Below are 21706 nucleotides of genomic sequence, written 5' to 3'. Positions count from 1 at the left end.
AGGATGTGAAGAAAAAGGAAACCTAATTCACTGCTGGTGGGAATGTAAAGGGGTACAGCCACTGTGGAAAACAATATGGAGACTCCTCAAAAAAATAAGAACAGAACTACCATGTGACCCAAAAATACCTCTTCTGTGTATCTACCCGAAAAATTTGGAAACATTTATTTATAAAACTATATATACCCCTATGTTCATTGCAGCATTATTGTTGGTGGCCAAGACATGGAAACAACCTAAGTGTCCTTCTGAGGATGAGGGGGTGAAGAAGATGTGGTACAAATACACAATGAAATACTACTCGGCAATAAGAAAACACTCCCATTTACAACAAGGTGGATGAATCTTGACAGTATCATGCTAAGTGAAATTAGCAGATAAAAAAAGACAAGAACCATATGACTTCACCCATATATAGGATATAAAACAGAAAGCAACAATGAACAAGCAAACAAAAACTCATAGACACAGGCAACAGTATGGTGATTACCAGAGGGAAAGGGGGTGTGGGAGTGGTAAAAGAGGATAAAGGGGCTCAAATATATTTGTGTTCGAAGGAGACTTGAGACTTGACATTGGGTGGTGAGCATACAGTGCAATACACACATGATGTATTATAGATTTGTGCACTTGAAACTTACATAACCTTGTTAACCAATGTCACCCCAATAAATTTAATAGAATTTTAAAAAATTAAAAGTAAATATATAGATACATGAAAATTCACATGGGAAAAAAGGCTCCATGAGGAGAAACGGATGATCCAAGATTATATAACCCAAAGGAGGGGGAAGGCTAAACCTGGAAGCTAAGTTTTCTGATGGCCATACAAGCACTCTCTCTCTTTGTGCCCCACAGCTCTCCTTTATTCCAGAGTCAATTGTGTTAAGAGGAATGCCTTTCCTGATTTGCCCAAATAAAAGACAAATGTGTAGATAGAAAGAAATGTGCTTTCCCACACCCTGATGCAGGTGTGCTTTCTAGCTGATGAGCTTGAACTTTCAGTCCATATATGGCTATGGGATCTGCCTCCTAAGTTTTTCATTTAGAATTAAGGAAAGAAAAAAAAGTGCTCATACAGTTAAATTTAAAGTAGCAGATTTATAGAAAAGCAAGAATTCTCTGGAGGCTTCCGTCACACCTTCTGGAATGTTTATCCCATGCCCCTCCCCTCATGCATTCCCCTCTCATGAGGACCCCCAGGTTTTCTCTTGGCTGCAAAGGCCTATGTGGAAACTCCCTTCCTGGATCACTGTGTGTTTAGAGTCTAGAGGGGCCCACTTCACCTTTTGCGACAGCATGGATGTATCTGGAGAACATTATGCTAAGTGAAATAAGCCAGTCAGGGAAAGACAAATACCATATGATTTCACTTATACAACTCGTATGTGGAATCTAATGAACAAAATAAACTAACAAACAAAACAGAAACAGACTCATAGATAGAGAGAACAGACTGACAGCTGTCACAGAGGAGGGGGTTGTAGGGATGCATAGAAAAAGAGAAGGGATTACGCAAAGCAAAGAAAAATGTTTCATAGACACAGACAACAGTATGGTGATTATCAGGGGGAAAGGGGGAGTGGGGGGACGTAGAAGAGGGTAGAGGGAGGGTGAATGGTGATGGAAGGAAGCCTGACTTGGGGTGGTGAACATACAATACAATATACAGTTGATTATTATAGAGTTATACACCAGAAACGTATATAATTTTATTAACCAATGTCACCCCAATAAATTCAATAATTTTTATTAAAAAGTAGGCTCCTCCTAGATGTAAACCAATCCAATAAGTCACAGGACTTGTGCTTCCCCTGGCTCCAGTCAGCTCCAGAGGACACCAATCTGAAGTGATTCCCCAAATCCAAGAAAGACATATGGCCCAACAAGCTTGAACAATGTATTTTAAAGATGTTCTTTAAGATTCCTCCTTCTTGGCTGCAAATTCCTGTGTGTGTTTTTCCAATTTAAACACCCATTAGAACAAAGTACTGCCTCACTTTTCTGTTCTGTTCTTGCTGCAGGGCATCACTTGCAAACAATTTAATCATATTGCTGGGAACTATAATTATTTTGCATCTCCAGAGGTTCCTGAGAGACAACTGTAAATAATGGCTTACTTACTTTACCAAACAAGAAGGCAATTGATTCACACAATTGCCTAAAGACACTGGGAACTCCTCTTTGGTTCCATAGGGATGTACTTAAGGGGCTGGCATAGAGAATGGAAAACTCCCTGATGGAGGTTGGAATGGTCAGTTTCAAGCCATATGTTTCTTCAGGCTGACTCCTAATTTTAATTTGTCTTTGAATACATTCAGCTCTAGCTTTAAAATTCTTTTCTCATGAGTCTCCTTTTTTTTTTTTTTTTTTTTTTTTTTTTTTCCGTATCAATAGAAGCATGTTTCTGACTGCCTGGGGTCTCTGAGGGACAGTTTTCATCTATAAACCCAACAAATTAGAAATGATCCTGGGAGGCCTGCTAGCTGGCAGTTTACAAAATAGATTTTAGAAGAATGATCTTGGGTGATTTTCTAAACACATTAATGTTAAACTTGACGTTTGTTTAGGAGCCTCTTGGAATCCATTAAAAGCCATCTTCTCTGCTCAACTTTCTTTGGTCCTGGGTCTGGGAAAGGGGGATTAGGAGATTCTCCCCCCAATTTGGATACTTGAATTATCTGTAACTGCATTTACTGTGGAGCTCTGATTGGTGGAAAATAACCACAAACAGGTGAGGTTTTGAGAGTTTTTCTGCTTGTCTGAGTTCTGATCTAAGGCAGGGCAGACTGTTTGGATTTCATTCAAACAGCCTCAGCCTAAAGTATCATTCTGGACACTGAAGGGAGCAGACTGAAAGAAATCGTGGCTGCTTTTGCCAAAATGCTAGAGAGGTGCATTCTGGGGGTGGGAAGAGAGCCCCTGGTCACACTCTATCATATCACTCTTATTTTTTCAGAGCACTTGTCACCATATGAAACTGTTCTAGTGAGTTACTGCCATACTTGGCTCTCTCCCCAATGAGATTAAAGGTGTAAAACAGCTCAGAATTCCCTATTCCAGTGATGGTAATTCTTAGGCTGCTTTTTTGACCCTCCCAAACCAGGTCCCAACCTTCTATGAACACTGAGACTCCTACCCCCTCATTCTAAAATTTCTCTATCAGAGATTCAGGTCTAGTGATGAGATAGTCATTCATATCTGCCTCCACTATCCTCTTTAGAAAGGTAATCTAGTTAGGATGCCACTTGATGTTATCACCTTGTAAATTTTGAATGAAGCATAAGTTCTTCCTCCTGGATAGACCTCAGAAACACTTAACTCTGAGTGGTACAAGGAGAAGGGACAGACAAGGGGAGAGATATTTGAGATGGGAACTGAGTCCAGTGGTGAAGAGGGGAACAACAAAGCTCAGGTCTATCTACCTGCTTCATAATTTGGCCTCAGGCCCTCCCTGGCAGTACAATGGTCCAAGAAGGCTCAAGCCTTAGGAACTAGGTGGGAATCTACACAAACCAGCTTCCTTTGTTCCTCAGGAGCTAGGACAGAGAAGCTCTCCTCACCCAGCAATATCCCCATTTCCTTTCTTTCCTCAGCCAGCTGTGAATCAGGTAACTTTTTTTTTTCTTATATACATGAGATAATATAGATAAGTCAGTGATTTCCTTCTGAACTCCACCCTTCCCCTTTAGAATTTAAACATTTGTCTTTCATTTCCTGGCACATTCCCCTCCTCAGCAGCCAGCTCCATCAAACAAGGCCAAAAGAGCCTCTTCTCCCTCTATGTGGATGAGCAGGAGAGGGGATAGAAAGGCAACCCCAGCCAGAGGGGGAGCAGCACCAGCTCCAGATTCTCAGCCAGAGGGCCACCTCCCACCTACCTCTACCAGAACTATGGCAGGCATTCCTAGACCAGGGGCCATTAAGGGCCTTGAACAAGCCCTGCCACAAGGAACAACTCCTTCAAAGGCTTCCAGGGCTTCTGATGAGACCCAAAGCTCTAGGAACCTCCAAAGTCTTTGTGGAGCAGATGATATGCCGAGGAACTTTCTAACAACAACACCAAGGGATCCAGGTCCAAAATGGCTAGGGAAAATGTGAATCAGGCAGGTAACAGCTCCCTCTGCATTGCCATCCCACCTTTCCTCCCAAAGCAATTAAAGCTTTGCTTCTGTAGTCATAAAGGAAAGGAAAGGGATCTGAGAAACTCATTCATGTGGAGGAGCTCACTAGCAGCTTAACAGGTACTTGGTGTCACTAGATGGGTTACATGCCATGGGCTGGTCCTGCTCAGCACAATCCAGGACCTCCATGTTCTTGACTCATGCAGGAAAGGTTTCAAAAATGAGTCACAATGAGAATTAAAGCAAGTTTTATTCAGGTAGAGGAAAAGAGAGAGGCCAGGACAGGGGCACCCCTTTGAAGGAAGTGAAAGTACACAACCAGATAGACATGGGCCAACTCACATGGTCAGTCAGTTCTTGGGATTTTATATATTTTCAAGTGTGGGTTGTTTCTAAGCTTTGTGGTGCCAAATGGTGACTCTGCCTCCTGGATGGGAGCAGGGTCTTGCTCTTAATATGTTCAGGAAGCATCATGGTGTTCTCATGGCATTCGGCGCCCCCAGCCCCCTTCTACTTGTGATGTCAGTTTTTATTATAATAGTATAATGAACTTTAGGGTCTATCCCCAGTCAGTTTTTCCTCCATCTTGGATTGATCTGGTTTTAGCCAGTCCTTGCTGTTGGTGACTTCTAGGTCCACAGCAGTGGTTTCCTGCCATAAAAAGTTTCCCTTTGATCATGTGTGGAGGTGGGGGCTGTGATAAGAAGACCTAGCAGCATTTTTGCCTGTGATATCCACTCCTACTTTCTCATTCTGTTTGACAGGATTTTTCCCTAAATTCACTCTATGCTACCTCACTGGCACCAGAGTGATTTATGTTTTAAAGATGCCAATGCTTAATGCAAAAATGCCCAGGTTAAGTTGCTGGAATCAGTGGTGGTTGTGGGGCAGTATGTAATGAGGGGGATTTTTCTGATGCCCCTCAGAGTACACCAGGCAAGTGATTGTCTTCCTAGAAGGCCAGGCCTGGCACTAGTCTTTTCATACATCTAGTTTTCAGTTCCCATGATCATGCTTGGGCCGCAGAGGAAGGCTGAAATTTCTCTCTGAGATGCCCTTCTTGAACCTCTTCCCTTGGGAACACACAATTATGGATCTCACTGCAAAACCACAACACTGGATACTCATTCTGTCCCCAGAAAACCTTCTTCCAAAACCCATAATTGGATTGCTCATTGAAAGCTATATTTTCTCTGGAAAGTGAAAGATGTTGTGCCAGAGTTGCTCTCTTAGAGTTTCTGAGAACAACAAAGCACTGTTTGGTACCACCAGCATTCAGGCTTAGGACAATTATATAATGAATCAACAGCATTATAAGGTTGTCTCCCAGATGACTTATCTTGTATCATTGTTTCCAAATCTCTTAATCATCCAGAAAGCTATTATATCTAGGGATTACCAAGTTAATTGAAGGGGAAAAATCATGGAATTCAATAAAACCTCAATGGCCCTAAACCACCCACCACACCTTTCACGATTTTTTGAGTCATGTAAATGGTCATTGGTTTTGTGGTTTTGTTTTAATGGTGGTGGTAATGAGAGATGAAGTGGGAAGTTAATGTCTCATCTTCTACTAGCAATTCTAATGCACTATAAAGAGCTCAGGATTTAAAAGTCAGAAAATCTGGATTCAAATCCTGCTACTTAACATATCAAATATTTCCACTTTAAGATGAAAAACATTATTCAATATAACAGATTAACTTCCAGTCAAGATGGAAGCATAAGTAAGCACTGCTTGCCTCCTCACATAACCACATCAAAATTACAACCAAACTATAGAACAATCATCACTCAGAACCATCAGCTATCAAGTTGAATGGAAGTCTGACAACTACAGAATTAAAGAAACTAAATCCATCCAGACTGGTAGGAGGGGCAGAGACATGGAATGGGCTGGTTCCATATCCATGTGTGGTGGATTAAAATTTGGGAGGGGTACCTCAGGAGTGAGGGGTCCCAGCCCCACACCAGGCCCCGCAGCCCAGGGTTCCAGTGCCAGGAAGACAAGTCCCCATAAATTCAGGCTCCAAAAACCAGCAGGGATTGAATCAGTGGAAGAAACTTCTGGAGACCGAAGCAATTCCTGTTAAAGAACCCACACAGGGACTTACTCAGAATCACTTCTTCTGAGCTTCAGCAGCTCTAACTAATACAAGGATATACCTTTAAAGGCACCAGGGGCCTAAAGAGAGGAACTGAAGTGTCCAGCATCAAGGTGAGAGCTCAGGGAGAGCTTTCTCCTAGACAGGAAGGGGGCAGAGGCCATTGTCCCTTTTCATGGCTTCCCCTAAAACAGCCACAGATCCAGCAGGCTGATGCCATATCTGAGACTCCATCAACCTGGCTAACACTGTTTGCCTTGCCCTGGAAATCCATGAGGCTCTGTCCCACCCACTTACCAGCCAACCCAAACTGTTAACAGTGGCTTTTCCATATGAATGGCTGGTTTTGGCTCATGATTTGCAACAGCATCCTAAATCCTTTCAAACAAGCAACAGTGAGCCCCAGCCCCTGAACCTCTTGCTAATTGGCCCCAGACTCGACACTAGCAGCAGCCAGCCTAGATTCACAGCTTGGCTTTGCCTGGGAATCTCCAAACCCAACACAAATAGCAGCCATCTCAGATTGCTTCATAGCTCATGCAAGGTGGCCCCTGGCAGAACACAGGTGGCGGCTGACCTTGGCCTGCACCACCCGGGGAACCCCAGAGCCTGTGCACCCAGTGGACAGCTACAGACCACATTGGAGCATCACCCCTGCCCCTGCACTGCTGATCATCCATGGAGGGCAGATGTTGGTGGTCAGTGGTCAGAGCCAGTCCTTGCAGCTGACTGGCCTAGGTAAATCCCTCCTATTGATTTGCCAACAGCAACCAAGGCTCAACTATAAGAAGAGGGTGTACTCAGCCCATATGAAGGGTACACTTCAAGTACCCAGCTTGGGTGATAGGGGAGGATGTGCCCTAGACACTACAGGACACCTACCACATTAGTCCGTGCCACCAAGACAGGGAGTCATAGCAGCTCTAACTAACACATAGAAACAAACACAGGGAGGCTGCCAAAATAAAGAGATAAGGAAACATGGCCCACATGAAAGAACAGATCAAAACTCCAGAAAAAGTACTAAACAAAATGGAGATAAGCAATCTGTCAGATGCAGAGTTGAAAACACTGGTTATAAGGATGCTCAAAGAACCTAGTGAGGAGCTGAACAGCATAAAAAAGATCCAGTCAGAAACAAAGTCTACACTAAGTGAAACAGAGAACAATTTACAAGGAAACAACAGTAGAGTGGATGAAGCTGAGAATCAAATCAATGATTTGAAACATAAGGAAGTAAAAAACAACCAATCAGAGCAACAAGAAGAAAAAAGAATACAAAAAAATAAAGGATAGTGTAAGGAGCCTCTGGAACAATTTCAAGCATTCCATATTTGCATCATAGTGGTGCCAGAAGGAGAAGAGAAAGAGCAAGAAATTGGAAACTTATTTGAAAAGTTAATAAAAGAAAAATTGGGATAACTATAATAACATAATCAATAAAATATAATTTGAAAAATAGGCTGGGGTGGGGGGAGTCGTGGGGAGAGAATGGAGACAACTGTACTTGAACAACAATAAAAATAAAAATGAAAAATGAAAATAATTTTAAAAAGATGAAAGACATTATTGAGCTGACCAAAGAAAATAAAGAAAATATTTAAAGGATACTTCTAAATCTTGCCATTCATGCTCTGGAGAAGAAAAATCATGAAGCAAAATCTATGAAAAACTAAATTAATTGGAACTGTCATCACAGGGATTCAACCAAACTGAAATTTCATTCAGAAAGCAATATACTTTAATTTCTAGAAAAACTGAAGCAAATTGTCAACAGAGTTCAAGAGGGACATTTCACATTTTTGTTTTATCAAAAGCAATCCTGTAATTGCTAATAGTCAAAGCAATCCTGTAATATTTGACTTATATTTAATACATAAGAAAATTGAGATCCAAAGAGAGTAGAAGACTTATCGTAAGTCGCATACCTTTTGAATGGTGGTAGTAGGACTTGGATGGGTCTGGGATCTAAATGCAGTATTCCTTTCACCTAATCATACTGGCAGAATATCCATTATAGAACAGTGTATATATGGCTTGAATTCCTGTCTAAAAAGGAGAGTAAGAGAATGACTTTTGAAAAATACATCTTATCATTCACAAAATATATTAAATGAAAATGCACACAATTATCCAAGGTTAAGAGCTGGTTTAAGGTCTATTATAGTTTATGGAAATGCCAGCAAAACAGTGATTCTTAAAAATAGAAGACAAAATAGATAACATTGCAAAACAATAACTGGTTAAATAAAGAAACCATGACAAAAAATTAGCAAAACCTAATATTCTGATTTTATTATATCTCTAGCTACAAATCAACAACATACAATTAAAAATAAAACTGACAGAAATATCAGAAGAAAGGATTACATTAAATTTAATTAGAAATCTTAATATTTGAGATAGGACATTTAAAAAAGTATATTATTAGGGTGATACTAGCTTTGGTAATCAAAATAAACACCAACATTTTAGTTGTTTAACACATTAGAAGCTTTCACTGACTGAATGGTAGAATGTGGATGTTCCTGGTTAGTGAACACCTTTTTTCCGGTAATAATTAAGAGACCAAGTTGCTTCCATTCTGAGTTTTCACCATTCTCATAGGACCCCAGTGTCCTCTGCTCCTGGACATCAGAAAGGGAAAGAGTGGAAAACCCCACCAGTTCTCAAAAGCCCCAGTCTGGAAGTAATACAGACCATATAAGCTCACATTCCACTGGAGAGAACATAACTATGCCTAGGTGCAAAGGCATCTGGGAAAATTAGTCTCTGGTTTTACAGCCATCTCCCAGGAACAATTCCACAGTATGCAAGAGGGAGCAGGGTTATTCCTTATTTTTTTTCTATTTTTTTAATTTTTAAATTACAGTTTACATTTTGTATTGGTTTCAGTTGTACAGTATAGTAGTTAGCCAATCATAATTTATAGTGTTCCCCCTGATATTTCCTATACCCAGTGGAAATCATACATAATTATTACAATATTAATGACTATATTTCCTATGCTGTACTTCACAAACCTATGGCTATTTTGTAATTTCTAATCTGTGCTTCTCAGTACCTTCGACTTTTTCACCCAGTTCCCTAAACCCCCTCTTGTCTGGAAACCACCAGTCTATTCTTTGTATATATGAGTCTGTTTCTGTTTTGTTTGTTCATTTATATTGTTCTTTACATTCCACATATAAGTGAGATCATGTGGTATTTCCCTTTCTCTGACTGACTTATTTCACTTATCATAATACCCTCTAGGTCCATCCATGTTGTAGCAAATGGAAAGGTTTTGTTCTTTTTAATGGATGAGTAATATGTCCACTACTTTTTATTCCATTGTCTATTGATGGGCACTTGGGATGCTTCCATACCTTGGCTATTGTAAATAATGCTGCAATGAACATAGGGCTGCACATATTCTTTCAAATGAGTATTTTGAGTTTCTTCAGATGTATACCCAGAAGTGAAATCACTGGATCATAAAGCAGTTTCATTTTAAATCTTTTGGGGACCCTCTATAATGTTTTGCACGATGGCTGTACCAATCTGAATTTCCACCAAGGGTGCACTAGGGTTCCTTTTTTTCCACATCCTCTCCAACACTTGTTGTTTGTTGATTTATTGACGATAGTCATTCTGACAGGTGTAAGAAGATATTTCATTGTGGTTTTGATTTGATGATTAGTGATGTGGGGCACCTTTTCATATTTCTATTGGCCATCTGTATGTCCTCTTTGGAGAAGTGTCTACTTAGGTTCTTTATCCACTTTTTATCATTGGACTGTTTGTTTTTTTGGTGTTGAGTTGTATGAGTTCTTTATAAAATTTGGATATAAACCATTTATCATATGTATCATCAGTCAATATGTTCTCCCATTCAGTGGGTTGTTTTTTCATTTTGTTGATGGTTTCCTTTGCTGTGCAAAAACTTTTTAGTTTGATGTAGTCCCATTTGTTTATTTTTCTCTTGTTTCCCTTGCCCAAGGAGATATTTCAGAAAAAAATATTACTAAAAGAAAGATCCGAGACTATTCTGTTGTCTTCTAGAATTTTTTGGTATTGAATCTTACTTTTAAGCCTATAATGCATTTTGAGTTTATTCTTGTATGTGGTGTAAAAAGGTGGTCTAATTTTATTTTTTGCATGTATATGTCCAATTTTTCCAACACCATTTATTGAATAGAACATCTTTAACCCATTGTATGTTCTTGCCTCCTTTGTAAAATATAAAATGACCATATAGGTGTGAGTTTATTTCTGGGCTCTCTATTCTGTTCCATTGATCTATGTGTCTGTTTTTATGCCAGTACCAGGCTGTTTTGATTATTGTGCCCTTGTAGTATAGTTTGATATTAGGTAGTGTGATTCCTGAAACTTAGGTCTTCTTTCTCAAGATTGTTGTGGCTATTCTGAGTATTGTGTGGTTCCATATAAATTTTTGGATTATTTATTATAGTTCTGTGAAATACACCATTGGTATTTTGATAGGAATTGCATTAAATCTATAGATTTCTCTGGGTGGTATGGACATTTTAACAATTCTTCCTATCCATTAGCATGGAATATGCTGCCATTTATTTGTATCTTTTTCAATTTCTTTCTTCAGAGTTCTATAAATATTCTGAGTACAGTTCTTTTACCTCCTTGGTTAAATTTATTTTGAGGTATTGTTTGATGCAATTATAAATATGAATGCTTTCTTAATTTCCTTTTCTGATAGTTCATTATAAATCTGCAGATGGCTGCTACTTGTGCTGGACTTGAAGATTCCCAGGCAAAGCCAAGCTGTGAATCTAGGCTGGCTGCTGCTAGTGGCAGGCCAGGGACCACTTAGCAAGAAGTATGGGGGCTGGGGGCTTAGTGACTGGCTGTTGCTTGTTTGATAGGATTTAGGAAGCTGTGAATCATGAGCCAAGACCAGACATTCATGTGGAAAAGCCACTGTTCACACTTTGAATGGGCCCATAAATTGGGTCGATCTCCAGGGCAGGGCAAACGGTGTTAGACGGGTTGATGGAGCCTCAAATACGGATCCCACCTGCAGGTTCTGTGGCTCTGTGGGGAGGAGGGACTCCGAAAAGCAATAATGGCCTGTGCCCTCCTTTAGTTGGGAGAAAGCTGTTCCCCAGCTCCTGCCTTGATGTCAGACACTTCAGTTCTCCCTATATACCACTGGTGCCTTTCAAGCTGCTACCTGAATGCTGCAGCTCAGAGGAAGTGAGTCTGAGTAAATCTGTGTATAGGTTCTTTAAAAGGAACTGCTGGGACCCCAGAAGTTTCTTCCACTGATTCAATTCCACTGGTTTTTGTAGCCAGAATTTATGGGGATTTGTCTTCCTGGCACTAGGACCCTGCGCTGGGGGTCCTTGTGTGTGGATAGAACTCCTCACTCTTGAAATATCCCTCCCAAATGTTTATCTTCCATATGTGGATGTGGAACCAGCCCATCCCACATCTCCTCCCCTATTACTTGTCTGGATGGATTTGTTTTCTTTAATTCTGTAGTTGTCAGACTTCCATTCAACTCTAATTCTAATTGTTCTTAGTGATAGTTGTTTTATATTTTATCTGTAATTTTGATATGGTTGTGTGAGGAGGTGAGCCATGTTTACCTGTGGTGCCATCTTGACCAGAAATTTCTTGGATTTGGATTGCTGATATTTAGTTGAAAATTTTTACATCTATGTTCATCAGAAATACTAACCTATAATTTTCTTTCTTTGACTGTTTTATCTGATTTTAGAATTAGCATAATGCTGGCTTCGTAACATAAGTTTAAGAGTCTTACTTTCTCTTGAATTTCTGAAATGGTCTGAGAAGGATAAGTGTTAATTCTTTGAATGTTTGGTAAAATTCCCTTGCAATGCCATTCACATTCAGTCCAGGAATGAAATGTTTGTTGGAAGTTTTTTAAATTACTGCTTCTATTTCATTTGTTGTAATCCATCTGTTCATATTTTCTTTTTCTTCTTGCTTCAATTTTGGCAGGTTTAGTTTCTAGGAACTTATCCGTTTTTTCTAGATTGTCCAATTTGTTGGCATGTAGTTGTTCTTAATATTTTATTAATATTTTACTGAGGTCAGCTTCCACCAGCACTGAGCCTGGTGGCAAGTCAGCAAAAGGCCCAAAGGACCCGGAGCTATGCCTCTACCTACTGGATGCCTATTATGCTCAGTCACTGAAAGAGCCTCTGGCAGGATTCAAGTTGCATGAGGCAGGTTCTCAGTGAGTTACCAGGCAGGGTAGAATGGTGTTCACTAGATTGATACAGGTTAAATCTTGGTACCAGTGCTGGGTTTGAGGCCACTCAGAAAAAGTGCCAGTATACACTAAGGCTGGCTGCCATGCGCCAGGTGTCCACAGACCTTTGTAGTGGCATGGGGTCTCAGGGAGCTGTCAGGGTGAGGACAGCCAAGTTTATCAGGCCCAAACAGACCCAAATTTGGCCATATGAAGGAACGGCTCTTCACTGGTCATGTATGAGAGAAAAATGGCCTCTGTCCTGGTGCCACACCGCTCAGTCTGGCCTCAATTCTGCCCAGAACTCCTGGAGAGCAGGGCAGAGCTTCCAGAAGTTGTGAGGGGGGTTCCTAGGAGCCCAGAGGGTGGGGCCACCAAGAGTCCAGAAGGTAAGTCTAGTGGACCTCTGTGAGGTGGAGGCCCTGGTCATGTTCAGGACAAAGTGGGGTTATGCCTGCACCCCAGAGCCACACAACTCAGTCACTGACATATTCTGTGTCCATTCATACCTCTACAACTGTGGCCCAGGAAGCTGACTCCTACACAAGGCATGAACTCTGCAGGGTAGGGCTACAGGGAATCTGGAGAGTGGAGTTATTGCATTCTCCCAAGCTGATGCTATATGGAGGGGAGTGCTCAGCTCAAAAAAGATAGCATATGAGTTGTGGGAGAGTGACACAGCACAGGGACACTGGTGGATGTCTCATTAGCTCTCTTCCAGGAGCAACAAACCCCAGTCTCTCCTCACACAACACTATTCCACTCTGCCCTCCCTCTGCTAAAGCCCAGGATAAGTGGTTACAAATGACATTTTGTTCCTTGGCTCTTTAAGAGGTCTCCTGGATTTTAGCAGACTCCTGTTTCTCCCTTGCAGATGGAAACCCTGCTGATTTTCACAGCCAGATTTTATGTGGGCACCTCTTGTTGGCTCTGGTGCTCTGGGCTGGGGAGCTTGGCATGGGGTTGAGACCCCTGCTTTTCACAGGGAACATTTGCAGCTGAAATATCCTTCTGGAATCTCAACTGCCACCAGTGGGAATGGGGCCAGGCCTTTTTCCATCTTTGTGCTTTCTATCAGTCTCAATGTGGCTTCTTCTGTAAGTCCTTGGTTATAACACTTCTGTTCGGCTACTCTTCAGTTAGTTTATTCAGGTTAATTGTTCTATATTTTAGTTGTACTTCAAATTTGGTCCTGGGAGGAAGTGAGCGTAACTTCTACATACTCTGCTGCCATCTTGGATTGCCAGGGTGATTCTTGACAAACGAACTAGCCACCTCTGTTACAGAGAGGTGAAGAACAAATATTTAAAATCAAACATAGAAAATAAGGCAGCATTTGTCCATGAGTTCATTACAAGGCTAAAAGTCAGATTCAACTAGGAGACACATTACCTAAAATGGCCTTAAGTTGAAGAAGAGTGAGAATAGCAGATAAAGTTGTCAAAGGAAAGAAAGACTCATTCATTTCTTCATTAATTCCAAAGGACCAAACAAAGACATCATAATAGAAAAGGGGAAACAAAATCAGTGGCTAAAAGAGTACAAACAAATAAGCAAACAAGCAACCCTCCCACCCACTGCTGCCAGAAAACAACACGGGACAAGGTTTGAGTTTTGAGTCAGATTAGTTGTTCAGATTTTGGGGTTTTTTTTAAAAAAAAGAGGGTATGTTCCATGGAAGTCCTTTAGGTGGTGGCACCTGCTGAGGAAAGCAGGGGCTGGAACAGCTTTTTAAAGGAGCCACACTGGCCTGGACAACATTACCACATAGAGACACCTTTTGGTCAGGCCATAAAAGACACTTTATTTGTAGTTAATACAGAAATGTCACAAAAATTGGTCATAAGCAGAAAATGCAAAAAAATAATTTTGTAAATACAAAAAATCTATGTAGCACATTCTCAGACTACAATGAAATAATATTAAAATATATATAGCAAGAATGGAACTAAATAATAAATAACAATGTAGAATGTTAAAAACTCTCTGAAGTTACTCCCAGGTGAAGGAAGAAATGCAATATGAAAATGACAGGGAAGGGAAGTTAGGGGGAGGTAGAAGAGGTGAAGGGGGATAAATGGTGATAGAAGACTTGGGGTGGTAAACACACAATGCAATACACCAATGATATATTGTAGAATTGTATAGCTGAAACCTAAAAATTTATTAACTAATGTCATTCCAATAAAGTCAATAAAATAAATGTTAAAAATATGTAAAATGAAAATATAAAGAAATAATTTGATAATGCTGCTAGTATATGAAATATACTAGCTAGTATCACTGTAAATGTCTGTATTAATAAGTAAGAAACAGAGAGTAAGGGAAATATAACAAACATCTCTGAATCCTTTTAAAGGGAAAGCAGCCCCCAAAATATAGAAATAGAAAAGCCAAATAAAAGTCAGCAAAATAGAAAAGATACAAAGCATCATTTGGTGAACAAACTAACAGTTGTTTCTTTGACCCATTAGCACAATTTTTGGCCAAATGAATTACAAAAAAAAAAAAGAAAAACACAAAATAAAGAATAAATCAGAGATGAAAAAAGTAGGTTTTTTGGACAAATTAATCAACTGTTTATCATACATAAGAGCAAAAGTGTTTTAATAACAAATAGAAGAGAAATTCAAAACACTTATGGCTGTGTACCCTTCTCTTTCTATAGCACACTGTATGTAACTCTATGAAAATATTTATTGTGCTATACTTTAATCATATGTTTATATGCCTGTCTTATTGTATTAACCAGGCTGCTGGCAGGAAACAGAAGATCTTATTGAAGAGACTAATAAAGGGACTATTTGCAATAATAATCACAGATTTAAGGGAACCAACAAGGGAGGCTGAAGCACCCTGGGGCTACCAATAGCAACAAGTCAATATTTTCCCAGTACTAAAGGACAAGGAACAGGAATGGTGTTAAGGGAACATGGCAAGAATTGGAGATGTGAGAGAAGGGCTGCCTGACAGGAGTTGTGATAATAGGTAGGAGAATGAAGCCACCACCAAACAGCCTGGGATGCAGAATCCAGGAGAATAAACACACTCATTTCTCATACCTCAGGACTTCTCATTTCCTGCTATTCCTTCCAAAGATGAAATCTTACTTGAGGCCAGAGGGCAGGTGAGTCTTGGTGACTGACTCCATAGAGTCAATGTCCCAAGGCACAGAGCAGTGCAGAGAAGGGCACAGTATGAATGGAGTGGGACTGAGAGGGCCACAAACAGAGACTAACCTGCACCTTCTGCAATACAGCTATGGAGTCCACGAGAATGGAGACTGTGCCTGATTCATTTCTGTTCCATCAGTACTTAAGAGCAATGATTCAAAAAATATTTTGTTGAATGAATGAATGATTGAATTGAATGAGTTATCATTCTCAGTTACATGCTCATGAAAGAGATAACTGAGTAGCTATGAATGAGGTTCTATTCATACAGATATATACAATACCAGCTATATGCAGCAAAGTTAGTATTAATGGACTATTCACAGAGAAAACAATATAAAAAGCATATTAAAATAATATGCACAATTATACCTCAATAAAGCTGAAAGAAAAAATAAATATAAATAAAATAATATAAAATCAAATACCTGGCTCTGGTTCACTGGAGAATTTTGCCAAGAAACAATACTTCTAATTAAGCAATCTGTCCAAAAGTACAGAAAAGGATATATCACCGGTGGCAAACACAAGGCCCATGGGCCAAATCCGGCCCTCCGCCTTGTTTTATCCAGCCTGGAACCTTGTTTCTACCCAGCGGCAGTGCTAAGCTCTCGCTTAACTGTTAAGGAGTACTTACATTTATACAGTCCTAAAATTACATTTGGCCCTTTGAAGGAAACTGCGAGGCTGATGTGGCCCCTGGTGAAAATGAGTTTGACACCCCTGGGATATACTACCAAATTTGTTTTATGAAGCAAGTATATTTCTTATTTAAATGCTTAAAAACAACACTATCAAGAAATAAAATTATAAGTTAGTTTTATGAATATGGGCACAAAAATTCTAAAGAATATGGCAACAAAAAGAATACAATACAACAAAAGAGCTATGAACTAGTTATAAAAATGTTATAACCTTAAAAACACTTTCAATATAAGATATCACCTTAATGGATAAACTCTACAAACTATATCTATTTTTGTCTTCATACAATATAAACTTAGTGCCTAGTATGTATCAGGCACTGTTCTAGGCACTGGGGATACAACAGTGAACAAAATGGGCAAAAAACTTCACTTTCTCGGAGCTTCCATTCTCATGGGGTAGACAAGTAAGTAAGGCAATAACTCTCTAGAATAGGTTCATATGGTGACGAGTGCTCTGAAGAATATAAAACAGCGATATATTAGAGTGTCACCATAGGTGAGTGATCACATTAGATAGGGTATCAAAAAAGGCCTGTTTGGGGATCCTCGAGCTGAGGCCTAATATTTCAAAAGATGGTAAAAAGACATTTCTTAAAATTTAAACCTTCCATTGGTTGAACAAAATAAAAAGGCATGGGAAATTTCCTTTCTTAACAGAATCATTATATAAACCTAAAATCAAGATCCAGAGGCACTGGAGACACCCTACTAAAAACACAAATACAACATGATGTCTCTCTCATCAGGCTAAATAAAGTTATGGTAAAATGAGACTGAAAAAGAAAAATAAATGAATTATAAATATATGGAAGAAATAGAAATACCACTTCTCTAAAATGACAGGATTATATAAAGAAGTCTGTCATCAATATATAATTCATTAAAAATTAATGTTGAACAAAGTAATATAATATAACTGACAAAACTCAGTTGTATCACTAATAAGTGACACAAAGCTAGACAATATAACAAGAAAGGAGATTCACAATAATGACAAAATATTAAATACTTGGTTATTCACTCAACTTGAGAGACAAATATTGAAAGAAAATTTTATCAGTGGAAAAAGCACAGGAAGACATGCATAAATGATGCTATTTACTGAGAAGAAAAAATACTTGAGATATCAAATACTATAAATGTAGCTAGGTTTATACATAAATTTAATGTAGTACAAATGAAAGCCACTGAGAGAAATTTTATAGATTTTGACAAGTCATTAGAAAAATTATTCTGGAGAATACAATTACTATAGACTCTTTCTTTAAGATTTTTAAACAATTCCAGTCAAGATGGAGATGTAGGTAAACATGCTTGCTTCCTCACACAATTACAGCAAAAACTACAACTAAACTACAAAACAGCTATCACTCAGAACTGTGAGAGATTGAGCTGTAGAGAAGCCAGGCAACCAAGGAATTAAAGAAGTCGCATTCATTCAAACGGGTAGGAGGGTGGAGACACAGAGATGCAAAGAAGCAGAGACATGGAATGAGCAGTCCCACACCCACATGTGGTAGATAAAAATCAGAGGGATATCTAGGGAGTAAGGGATCCCAGCCCCACACCAGACCACCCAGCTCAGGGTTCCAGTGCCAGGGATATAAGTCCCCATACTTCTGGCTGCAAAAACCGGTGGGAGTGTGGGCAATGGAAGAAACTGCAAGATTCTCAGGTATCTCCTCTTAAAGCATCCTCAATGGACTATGACTTATGCAGACTCACTCCCTCTGGGCACCAGCACTGGGGCAGCAAATTAAAGGGCACTAATGGCATGTAGAACTGAAGTGTCTGGCATCAGGGCAAGTGCTGGGGCAAAGCTTCCTCCTGGACAAAACTCCAAAGTACAGGCAGCAGCCATTGTCCCTTTTTTGAGCCCTTGCTCAAACAGAGCCACATATGTGAGATTCCATCAACCTGGTTCATGTAGGTTACCCCACCCAGGTAACTACCTTAGGCTCCCCACCCCTTTCAACTTATGGGTGTGCTTTTCTACATTAGGCCATGCTACTAAGAAAATAAGTCAAAGCAGCTCCACCTAATACATAGAAACAAACACAGGGAGGCTGCCAAAATGAGGAGACAAAGAAATATGGCCCAAATGAATGAACAGATCAAACCTCCAGAAAAAGAATGAAACGAAATGGTGATAAACAATCTATCAGATGCAGAGTTCAAAACACTAGTTTTAGGATGCTCAAGGAACTCATTAGGTACGTCAACAGCATAAAATAGACCCAGGCAAAAATAAAGTTTACACTAAGTGAACTAAAGAAAAATTTAGAATGGAGTCGATGAAGCCAAGAATGAAATCAATGATTTGGAACATCAGGAAGAAAAAATATTCAATCAGAACAGCAAGAAGAAAAAGAATCCAAAAAAATGAGGATAGGGTAAGGAACCTCTGGGACAACTTTAATTGTACCAACATTTGAATCATAGGGGTGTCAGAGAGAAGAGAAAGAACAAGAAATTGAAAACTTATTTGAAAAAATAATGAAAGAAAACTTCCCTAGTTTGGTGAAGGAAATAGACATACAAGTCCAGGAAGCACAGAGAGTCCAAACACATTGGATGCAAGGGGTCTACACCAAGATGCATCATAATTAGAATACCAAAGGCTAAAGAGAAAGAGAGAATCTTAAAGCAGCAAGAGGAAAGCAGGCAGTTACCTACAAAGGAGTTCCTATAACACTAAGAGCTGATTTCTCAAAAGAAACCTTACAGGCTAGAAGGGATTGGTAAGAAGTATTCAAAGTGATGAAAAGCAAGGACCTACAACCCAGATTACTCTAGCCAGCAAAGCCATCATTTAGAATGCAAGGGCAGATTCAGTGCTTCCCAGACAAGGTAAAGCTAAAAGAATTCATCATCACCAAGCCTTATTTAAGAAAAAGAAGATCAAAATGATGAATATTAAAATGGCAATAAATTCACAACTATCAACAATTGAATCTAAAAAACAAACTACACAAACAAGCAGAAGAGAAACAGAATCATAGACATGAAGATCATTTGGAGAGTTATCAGTTGGGAGGGAGAAGGAGAGAATGGGGGAAAATGTGTAGGGATTAAGAAGTACAAATTGGGGCCTTGCAGACGCTGCTGCCTTGGACCTTCCCGTGCCCAGTCATAGTCAACCCCACTGTGTTCTTCGACATGACTGTTGACGTCGAGCCTTTGGGCCGCACCTCCTTCCAGCTGTTTGCAGACAAAGTCCCAAACATGGCAGAAAACTTTCATGCTCTGAGCACTAGGGAGAAAGGATTTGGTTATAAAGGCTCCTGCTTTCACAGAATTATTCCAGGATTGAGGTGCCAGAGTGGTGACTGCCCATGCCACAATGGCACAGGCAGCAAGTCCATCTACGGGGAGAAATTTGATGATGAGAATTTTGTCCTGAAGCACAGAGGCCCCGGCATCTTGTCGATGGCAAATGCTGGACCCAACACAAACAGTTCCATTTTTCATCTGCACTGCCAAGACTGAGTGGCTGGATGGCAAGCATGTGGTCTTCGGCCAGTGAAAGACACACAGATGTTGTGACAGCCATGGAGCACTATGGGTCCAGGAATGGCAAGACCAGCAAGAAGATCAGCATCTGACTGTGGACAACTCTAATACATTTGACTTGTGTTTTATCTTAACCACCTGACCATTCCTTCTGTAGCTCAGGAGAGCTCCCCTTCACCCTCATCTGCTTGGAATGTTCTATAATCTTCCTGCTCTCACCACAGTTCATTGGGTTCCATGTTTTCCTTACCCCTTCCAAGTCTAGCTGGTTTGAAGAGTTACGTTTATGAAATAACAACTAAACAACAACAACAACAACAACAAAAGAAGTACAAATTGGTAGATACAGAGTAGACAGGGGCGTGTTAAGAACACTATAGGAAAGGGGGAAGCCAAAGAACTTATATGCACGACCCATGGACATGAACTAAGAGGTTATTGCTGGAGGGAATGGGGGTACCAGGTGGAGGGAAGCAAAGGGGAAAACTGGGACAACTGTAATAGCATAATCAATAAAATGTATTTTGAAAAATAAAAAATTAAAAATAAATTTAAAATATTTTAAACAATTATCAAAACTATATTTGTTTTTAAATGCTAATGACACGTTAATATTCAATAATAGAATTAATTTTAAATAACATGGCTATCCATAAACTACTATACTATAAAAAACAATTATTATTATAATAAACAGTCAAAGCTCATCCTCCTAAATAGAAAAATAGGTAAGCAAGTGTGATATGCCACCATGATGTACTTACATATTGTGGATTATTGCCACTTTTTAGCTATTATAAATAATGTTCCTATAATCATTCACATGAATTTTGTGTGAATGTTTTCATTTCTCTTGAATATGTACCTAGAAATGGAATTTGTGGGTCACAACTCAATGTACAATTGTTTAAGGAACACCCAGGCTGTTTTCCCAAAGAGCTGCACCATTTTGCATTCACACCAGCAACATGAGAGGGTTCCAGTTTCTCCACATTGTCACCAACATTTATTATATTTATATTATTATTATTGTCATTCTAGTAGGTGTGAAGTGATATCTTACTGTGTTTTTTACTTGCATTTTCCTAATGGCTAATAATGTTGAACATCTTTCTGGGTGCCTGTTGGCCATCTGTACATCTTTGGAGAGATGTCATTCAGATCTTTTGCCCATGTATTAGTTGGGTAGGTTGTCTTTTTATTGTTGCATTGTATGAGTTGTTTATATATTCTGGATGCTCAATCCTTATCAGATAAATGACTTACAAATATTTTCTCCCATTCTATGGATTGTAATTTCACTTTCTTGATTGTGATATTTGTAGGATAATTTTTAATTTTAATGAAGTCCAATTTATCTACATTCATTTCTTTTTGTGCTGTTACATTCCAATTAGAGAAAAAAATGGATTATATACACTTAGAGAAAAGTGACTGATGGGAATGGAAGACTAGAGACTGCATCCTGTATAATGCATTAGAGGTTGTTTAGTCCTTCCTAGTCTATGAGCTACAAATGACTTTCTACTCTCAAGATTAATCCTTTAATCTATTGCATCTGTTCATTTAACAAATATGCCCTAGATACTACATCTTAAGCATTTTGCTAGGAGCTTGGGACACAAAAATGAAAGGCAGTCCCTGTCCTCAAGAAGCTTTATGTGTGTAACCATATAATTGCAACACTGGGTATCACGATGAGAACAATTTAAGAGGCTGTGGAAGAGTTCAGATTATGGAGAGAACACATCTGGTTGGGGATTTTCATAAATGCTACTTTAGCTGAAATCATTTTAAACCATGGGGAAAAATAACCACCACTAAAGCAGGAAAAAAAAAAAAAAAC

General features: G+C 39.4%; 1 pseudogene; it reads left to right on the top strand.

Moving 5' to 3' along the window:
• Positions 1-19968, top strand: part of LOC112310573 (peptidyl-prolyl cis-trans isomerase A-like) — a 95331-nt pseudogene extending 75363 nt beyond the window's left edge.
• The last annotated feature ends 1738 nt before the right edge of the window (positions 19969-21706 follow it).

The sequence above is a fragment of the Desmodus rotundus genome, chromosome X, assembly GCF_022682495.2.
Source record: "Desmodus rotundus isolate HL8 chromosome X, HLdesRot8A.1, whole genome shotgun sequence".
In the NCBI taxonomy this organism is placed as follows: Eukaryota; Metazoa; Chordata; class Mammalia; order Chiroptera; family Phyllostomidae; genus Desmodus; species Desmodus rotundus.
The sequence above is the reverse complement of the archived record's forward strand: the minus strand, read 5'-3'. Positions and strand labels throughout refer to the sequence as shown.